General features: G+C 50.5%; 1 pseudogene; it reads left to right on the plus strand.

Annotated features, from left to right (window-relative positions):
- Positions 1-229: 229 nt before the first annotated feature.
- On the plus strand, positions 230-338 carry LOC137377710 (U2 spliceosomal RNA; annotated as a pseudogene).
- Positions 339-7704: the final 7366 nt, after the last annotated feature.

The following is a 7704-nucleotide window of genomic DNA, read 5'->3' on the forward strand; positions in this document are numbered from 1 at the left end:
ATTAATATGCCTCATTCTTGGCAGGTGGGGGGTCTTCATGACACTATTAATAGGCTGTGACTGTAATACTTTAATATGCTACAGTCTTATTTACCGATCTTACTTTTCTCTCCTTGAAACAGACACATCTTTAGAGTTGAATGGAAACCCTCTGGTCTGCAGTATGCAAATCTGAAAATACACTGAAGTACAATGAGCACATGCAAATATAAGGTGCATTCCTGATGCCATCGCTTCTCGGCCTTTTGGCTAAGATCAAGTGTAGTATCTGTTCTTATCAATGCTTATTTGATTGAGAAGAGACCATGATCATTGCCTTTTGATCCTGGGGAATCTTTGAGTAAAATGGCTATAACCAATTTTCGAGCTTCGGGCCAGGGAGTGCGCAACACCGTTCGGGTGGTCGTGAAGGACAAGGAAGGAGATGCACCGGTCGATCGCACCTTCTTCATCAAGAAAATTCTCTTCGATTGCTGCGGATTTCAAGCGACGGACGTCTTCTGCCTGCAGGATTTCCCCAGCAGTGGATACTTCGACGTGACGTTCCGGAACGTGGCGGGATGCATCAAGTTCCTGAAGGCGTTCAAGGAGAAAGGGGACTGGGCGCCACTGTCGATCCTCACAGCGGAGCCGCTCTTCACGCTTCCGTCACAACGGGACCGGGTGGTGACGATTCACCTCTACAACCCCCATGTTCCGGTGGTGGATGTACTCACCTTTCTCGCCAGGTACGTCGAGGTGGCCGGCAGCAGCACTGATGTCAAGGACCCCTTTGGGATCTGGACCAGCAAGCGGCAGGTCAAGGTGACCTTGAAGGTAGATCCCAGTGGAGCCATCATCCATCCTCCCTCCAGCTTCGCTATCGGGGGAAGTCGAGGCTTCTTGGTCTACGCTGGGCAGCCCAGAGTTTGCCGCACCTGTGGCAAATCTGGTCACATGGCAGCCAACTGCAGCACGGTTGTTTGCAAGAACTGCAAGGAGGAAGGCCATCAGACCAAGGACTGTAAGCAGACTAAGTGTTGCAACTTGTGCGGTGCGGCAGGCCATCTCTACAAGACCTGCCCCAAACGTTGCTTCAGCTATGCTCAGGCGGCAAGGTCCAAGGAAAGGCCGGGAGAAGGTTCGACGAAGGCGGCCGCTGTTCGAAAGGAGACCAGCAACCTTCTCCGCAGTGAGGAACTTCAACCTGAGAAGGAAGGGGAGGCAGCTGAAACCAACGACCGAGCACCTACCCAGTGCCCGGAAACCCCTCCTCCACAGACAGAATCAATGGAGGAGGAGGCAGCAGATGGACAAACAGGTCAGTGGCAAGTGGTCCAGAGGAAAACCACAAAGAAAAAACATCCCAAAGCCACCACCCAAACCAATGGCAAGAGGAGGCTCTCTTCTGAATCAGACTGCAACAACTCCTCTTCACTGGACGGGGAAATGCTGGAACGACAGCCCCTTCAAAAGAGGCGGCAGAACTCCGAGATGGATGATAAAGCATCCCAGCCCCGGGGCACTGGAAGCTGTGATGGGCCCGGCGTGCCCCAACCCCAATGCCCCACACGTAACGACGTGGCCAACGCATCTCAGCTCCGGGACACCGGGAGCAAAGACACGTCTGGCGCACCTGAGCTCCGGGAGACCGGGAGCTGTGATGTTTTCGAGGAGGAACAGATGGAAGCAGCTGAGGACAACCCAATCCTCTCTGCCTACAAGACCCCCCCCGATGTCACCCGAGCGGCACAAACCCTGCATGAAAAATCAGGAGGGGTTTCTGAGCCCAACCAACGTGAAACTGCTTGCGCATACGATGGGTATGCAGGAACATCCCGAAGGACTGGAACTAGCGAGGACAAATGGTATGGGAAGCAACAACTAATTTTTAGTAAAAAATGGGTCTAAGAATTGCTTCCATTAATGTGCGTAGCATTAAATCTACTACGCGATGTGTTTCAACCTTGGATTACCTTGCCAAGGTCAAAGCTGACCTACTGTTTCTGCAGGAGTGTGGAATACCACACCTCAGCACCTACAGGCAGTGGTCGCGATGGTGGTCCCACGGGCCATCGATCTGGTCAGGGGGTAATGACTGCCGTTCCTCCGGCCTGGGTATTCTGCTGCGGGGAGGTAACTTCACCATCTCCGAAGTTAAGGAGGTGGTGGGCGGCCGCCTCCTCGTAGCAGACGTGATGTACAACAACGCTCCGCTCCGGTTGATCAACGTGTACGCCCCGGTACAACGCAGCGAGCGGCTGACCGTCTTCCAGCAGCTCCCACTGCTGCTGGCGACGTCGAGGCCGGTCATCCTAGGCGGTGACTTCAACTGCATCATCGATGCGGCTGGACGATCCGGCAGTGACGACAGCAAACTGGACGCTACGTCCAGATTCCTAATAGAAACAGTTAAGGATGCCAAACTGCACGACGTCTTCAGCAAACCTGCAGACGGAGCGCAGCGCAGATACACATGGTCAAGATCGGACGGGTCTGCCCGTTCCAGGATTGACTTCCTGTTTGTGTCCCGTGCTGTCACGGTCGGATCCACCGACGTCAAGCCGGTGTTCTTCTCCGACCACTGCCTCTTACTGGCCGACTGTCACTTACAGGACGACCAGCGGGTTGGCAGAGGGACGTGGAAGCTCAATGCGACACTGCTGACCCCAGAGAACGTTGAGGAACTCAAAAGGGATTACAAAGGTTGGAGGACCGTGAAACCCCTCTTTGAGTCTCCAGTTCACTGGTGGGAAGCGATTAAGGAGAACATCAAGAGGTTCTTCATCCACAAAGGTGTTCAGAAGGCGAGAGAGAGACAGAGAGAACTGTCCCGACTCCAGAAAATTATGGAAAATCTACTCCGGTTGCAGTCAATGGGGGTCGAGGTCAAGGAGGACCTCCAAGAGGTGAAGAGCCAGCAGGCCTCGCTCTTTGCCAAGGAGGCCTCCAAGATCATCTTCCGGTCCAGAGTCCGCTCCATCGAGCAGGATGAGACGTGCTCGCGTTACTTCTTCCAAAAGGTACACAGAGAGAGCTCTGTTATCAGCAGCCTGAAGGAAGAAGATGGCTCGGTAACGTCTTCGCAGTCCGACATACTAAGGATCAGCAAATCCTTTTATGCTGGGTTGTATGACGCGAAGCCCACAGACAGCAGAGCCTCCCAGTCCTTCCTGTCATCTATCACAGAGGTCTTAGATGACAGCAGGAGGGAGAGACTGGACAAGCCGCTAACTCTGGACGAGCTGACAAAGGCCGTCGAGTCTTTCGAGACGAGTAAAACTCCCGGGAACGACGGCTTACCGGTCGAGTTGTACTCGTCCCTGTGGGACTGGGTCGGCCCAGACCTGCTGGAAGTATACGAGAGTATGCTCCTGGCCGGCAGCATGTCAGAATCCATGAGAAAAGGCATCATCACCCTCATTTACAAGCAGAAGGGGGAGAGGGCAGATATCAGAAATTGGCGGCCCATCTCACTGCTTAGTGTCGACTACAAGATTCTGTCCAAAGTCATAGCCAGTCGAGTCAAGTCTGCTCTGGAGCTGGTGATTCACCCCGATCAGACCTGTACTGTACCCGGCAGGAAGATCTCTGATAGCCTCGCGCTACTCAGGGATACGATCGCCTACGTACGGGACAGGAGGGTGGACACCTGCCTCATCAGCCTGGACCAGGAGAAGGCTTTTGACAGGATATCGCACACCTACATGATGGACGTGCTTTCCAAAATGGGGTTTGGGGAGGGAATCTGCAATTGGATCCAACTGCTCTACACAAACATCAGTAGCGCAGTCTCAATCAACGGGTGGGATTCTGAAAGTTTCCCGATCAAATCTGGAGTCAGACAGGGCTGTCCTCTGTCCCCAGTCTTGTTTGTTTGCTGTATTGAACCCTTTGCTGAGTCTATTAGGAAGGATGCGAGCATAAGAGGGGTGACAATCCCAGGCAGCGGAGGCACTCATGTCAAAACCTCCCTGTACATGGATGACGTCGCCGTTTTCTGCTCGGATCCGCTGTCCGTGCGCAGACTGATGAGCATCTGCGACCAGTTCGAACTGGCCTCGGGAGCCAAAGTTAACCACGGCAAGAGCGAGGCCATGTTCTTTGGCAACTGGGTTGACCGATCCTTTGTCCCCTTCACCGTCAGGTCAGATTACCTGAAGGTGCTGGGGATATGGTTCGGAAGGGCCGGGGCGTGCACAAAAACATGGGAGGAGCGAGTAGCCAAGGTACGACAAAAGTTGGGCATGTGGGGGCAGCGATCTCTCTCCATTGTGGGTAAGAACCTGGTCATCAGGTGCGAGGCGCTCACGTTGTTGCTCTACGTGGCGCAGGTCTGGCCCATACCCCACTCCTGCGCCGTGGCAGTCACCCGAGCCATTTTCCGCTTCGTCTGGGGATGTAAAATGGACCGGGTCCGGAGGGACACGATGTTCAAATCTCTGGACAAGGGCGGGAAAAATGAACCCAACGCGGCCCTCATCCTGATGACCACCTTCGTGTGCGGCTGCATCAAGCTGTGTGTAGATCCCCAGTACGCAAACTCCAAGTGTCACTACGTGCTGAGGTTCTATCTGTCCCCGGTGTTGCGAAGGATGGGCCTGGTCACATTGCCGCGGAACGCTCCCTGCAGTTGGGCGGTGCCGTACCACCTATCCTTCGTGGAGCAGTTTCTGCGGGAAAACACTTTTGACCACCGGTCCATCAGGCAGTGGTCTGCACGGAATGTCCTCAAGGCCCTACGGGAAAAGGAAACGGTGGATCATGTCGGATGGTTCCCCGAGCAGACCGCCAAAGTCATTTGGCGGAATGCCTCATCACCAGAACTTTCAAACAAGCACCAAGACGTAGCTTGGCTGGTGGTGAGAAGGGCCCTCCCCGTCAGATCCTTCATGCACACCCGAAGTCTCGCCCCCTCCGCACAATGCCCCCGCGTTGGCTGTGGTGGGGAAGAGACGGTCGCCCACCTCCTCCTGGAATATGCCTTTGCAAAGCAGGTGTGGAAAGAGATGCAGTGGTTTTTGTCAAGGTTCATCCCAAGCAGCTCTGTAACACAGGAGTCTGTGCTCTACGGGCTGTTCCCAGGGACGCACACCGAGACAAACATCAACTGCTGCTGGAGGACTATCAATTCGGTGAAAGACGCCCTTTGGTCTGCCCGAAACTTGCTGGTCTTCCAGCGCAAAGAGTTGTCCACCACCGAATGTTGCAGACTGGCACATTCCAAGGTCCAGGACTACGTGCTGAGGGACACACTAAAGCTTGGGGCAGCCGCAGCAAAGGCTCAATGGGGAAAGACCACAGTGTAAGGTTCCCCCACCAAGCTGGACTGAAGGGCTGGATCCATGGGAAACCCCTCGAACTGTATCGTTAATATTCTCAATTGCTGTAAATGTAAAATTGTAATTGACATGACAATTGTGAAACGGAAGGGTTGGGAAGAAACTCATGACAGTATTGAAGGAAACTGATCTCCCTTGCAATGTTTGTATTTTTTGGTGCTGTTTGGAAACTGTTTGGCAATGTAATTTTTACAGATTTTTATGAATAAAGTATATTTTGGAAATAAAAAAAAAAAAATTCCTGATGCCACCAGAGAGGCAGTTGAGAAAATAATTGACAAGTATTTATTAAGCAAAGATCAGCGAGGCTACTTCTTACCAGGTTTTAAAAAAAGCTCCAGCAGCCTTGAGATGCTCAATTCAACAAAGGGGCAGGAAAGATTCCAGCCTTCGCTCACATATAGTCGCGGCAAAGAAAGACCGACTTGCATTTTTATAGCGTCTTTCATGACCTCTTTACAGCCAATGAAGTACTTTTGAAGTGTAGACACTGTTGTAATGTAGGAAACACTGCAGCCAATTTGCACACAGCAAGCTCCCACAAACAGCATTGTGACAACGACCAGATACTCTGTTGTTGAAGGATAAAAATTGGCCCGGACACTCCAGAGAACTCCCCTTCTCTTTGTTGAAATAGCACCATGGGATTTTTGCGCCCACCTGAAAGAGCAGGCGGGGCCTTGATTTAACATCTCATCTGAAAGATGGCACCTCCGACAGTGCAGTATTCCCTCAGTCGTGCACCGGAGTATCAGCCTTTATTTTGTGCTCAAGTCTTTAGAGTGGGACTTCAACCCACAACCTACTGAGCCATGGCTAACACATGTGGTACCATAGATTATGGCCAGTGATATTCTGCTTAGGGTCAAATCACAATCCTGGTTAACAGTGGGTGAGCAATTGTGCTAGTTGCTGACCAGGTTACTAGATGCAAATTTAACATGTTGGCAAAACACAGGAAGCAAGAAATCAGTGTAGTGGGTTAAAGGCAAATCACACAAATTCATGAATTGCATCCCCATTTCAGCAGACATGGATTGATATTCAAACCTGTGAAGGACTGCACTGAATTTACACCGTTCTCTCCTCCTTTGAGCAACCTAACTTGCCACAATTCTGCTCTGTCCACATCAACCCGCAAGGGTCTGCAAAACAACTCAATCCTTTGGGGAAATGCCCACAATATAGGTCACCCTACAGTGGTGCTGCCCTGTCTACTCCATTCTCTCAAAATGCAGCAAATGCTCACAGCAAACGTGCCCTAGAATTTTACAAGGGGGTCACTTTGAATTAGAATCTTCACTAGTATTGTGCCTTTGAAATGGAGATAAATGTATTAATGTTCCCTTCAGTAGAGCATGAGACATGAAAAAGTGAACTTGTCGCTCATGGCTGAGAAGAAACGTCAGAAGCTATTTACATTGAATTATTTAAGCTTTAACTTTATCCCCTGGATTTCAGGGATTGAGCATGTTGGCTATATCAGGGAGACTGACCAGGAAGGAGTTGGGGTTGAGGGCGAATGCTGCAGATGGACAAGTATTGCACAGTTAGTTCAAGGTCACAGTTCCAACTTTGTTACTCTGATTGACAATGGTGAAGATGCATTACTGCCGAGTGATAGGCTGAGAAGGAGCTCGCCCATGGCCAAACTCAAGATGGTGAAACCAATGACAAGTGCTGCCAATAGGAAGTGTTTGGGATTTGCCATCTGTGCCATGTTTCATCAAAACCCCTACCCAAAGATTTCTCAGATGGCAGAGAGGGAGGTGACTTTATTTCACAGTGCAGGATAAAGGGGCATTAAAAAGGCAATCTCTCCATTGCTAGCAGTTGGAAGAAGACACTTTTGAATGAAATTGTTAATCGACTCTAATAAAATCCTATTCATCCAGAAAGGCGGGGAGTTGTTGGCATTTGTTAAATTTAGACTGTTTTTAACTTTTTGAGAAGGAATTCACACTGCTGGTGAGAAGAAACAAAATGTAACCGAGAAGACGTGATAATTGGATGCAATATAATAGCCGTAACTGCTCAGTGGTGTAGACGGCTTGGCATCAGTAGCTGCTCTCTGTGAATTTGAGAGTCAGATTATGTTTCCTAATCTGCATAAAAATAAAAAGGGGCTGCTCAATTGTCTTTCCTCTCCTTAGCTGCTCTGTGAGGGCAAACTAATGTAGTGAGAATTCTTGGCACTTTAGTTATTTAGAGTTGCCAACCCTACAGGATTGCCCTGGAGTCTTCAGGAGTTCAATTATTAATCTACTGCCCACGCTGCAAAAAATCATAGGGGGCACTTAAAAATGCTTAGTTTTTCAATTTTTGTTCTTTTATCCATCAATGTACCTGCAGGATTATAGCCCCTGGAAATCACAGGTGATTT

Source organism: Heterodontus francisci, chromosome 1, assembly GCF_036365525.1.
Source record: "Heterodontus francisci isolate sHetFra1 chromosome 1, sHetFra1.hap1, whole genome shotgun sequence".
NCBI classification, from domain to species: domain Eukaryota; kingdom Metazoa; phylum Chordata; class Chondrichthyes; order Heterodontiformes; family Heterodontidae; genus Heterodontus; species Heterodontus francisci.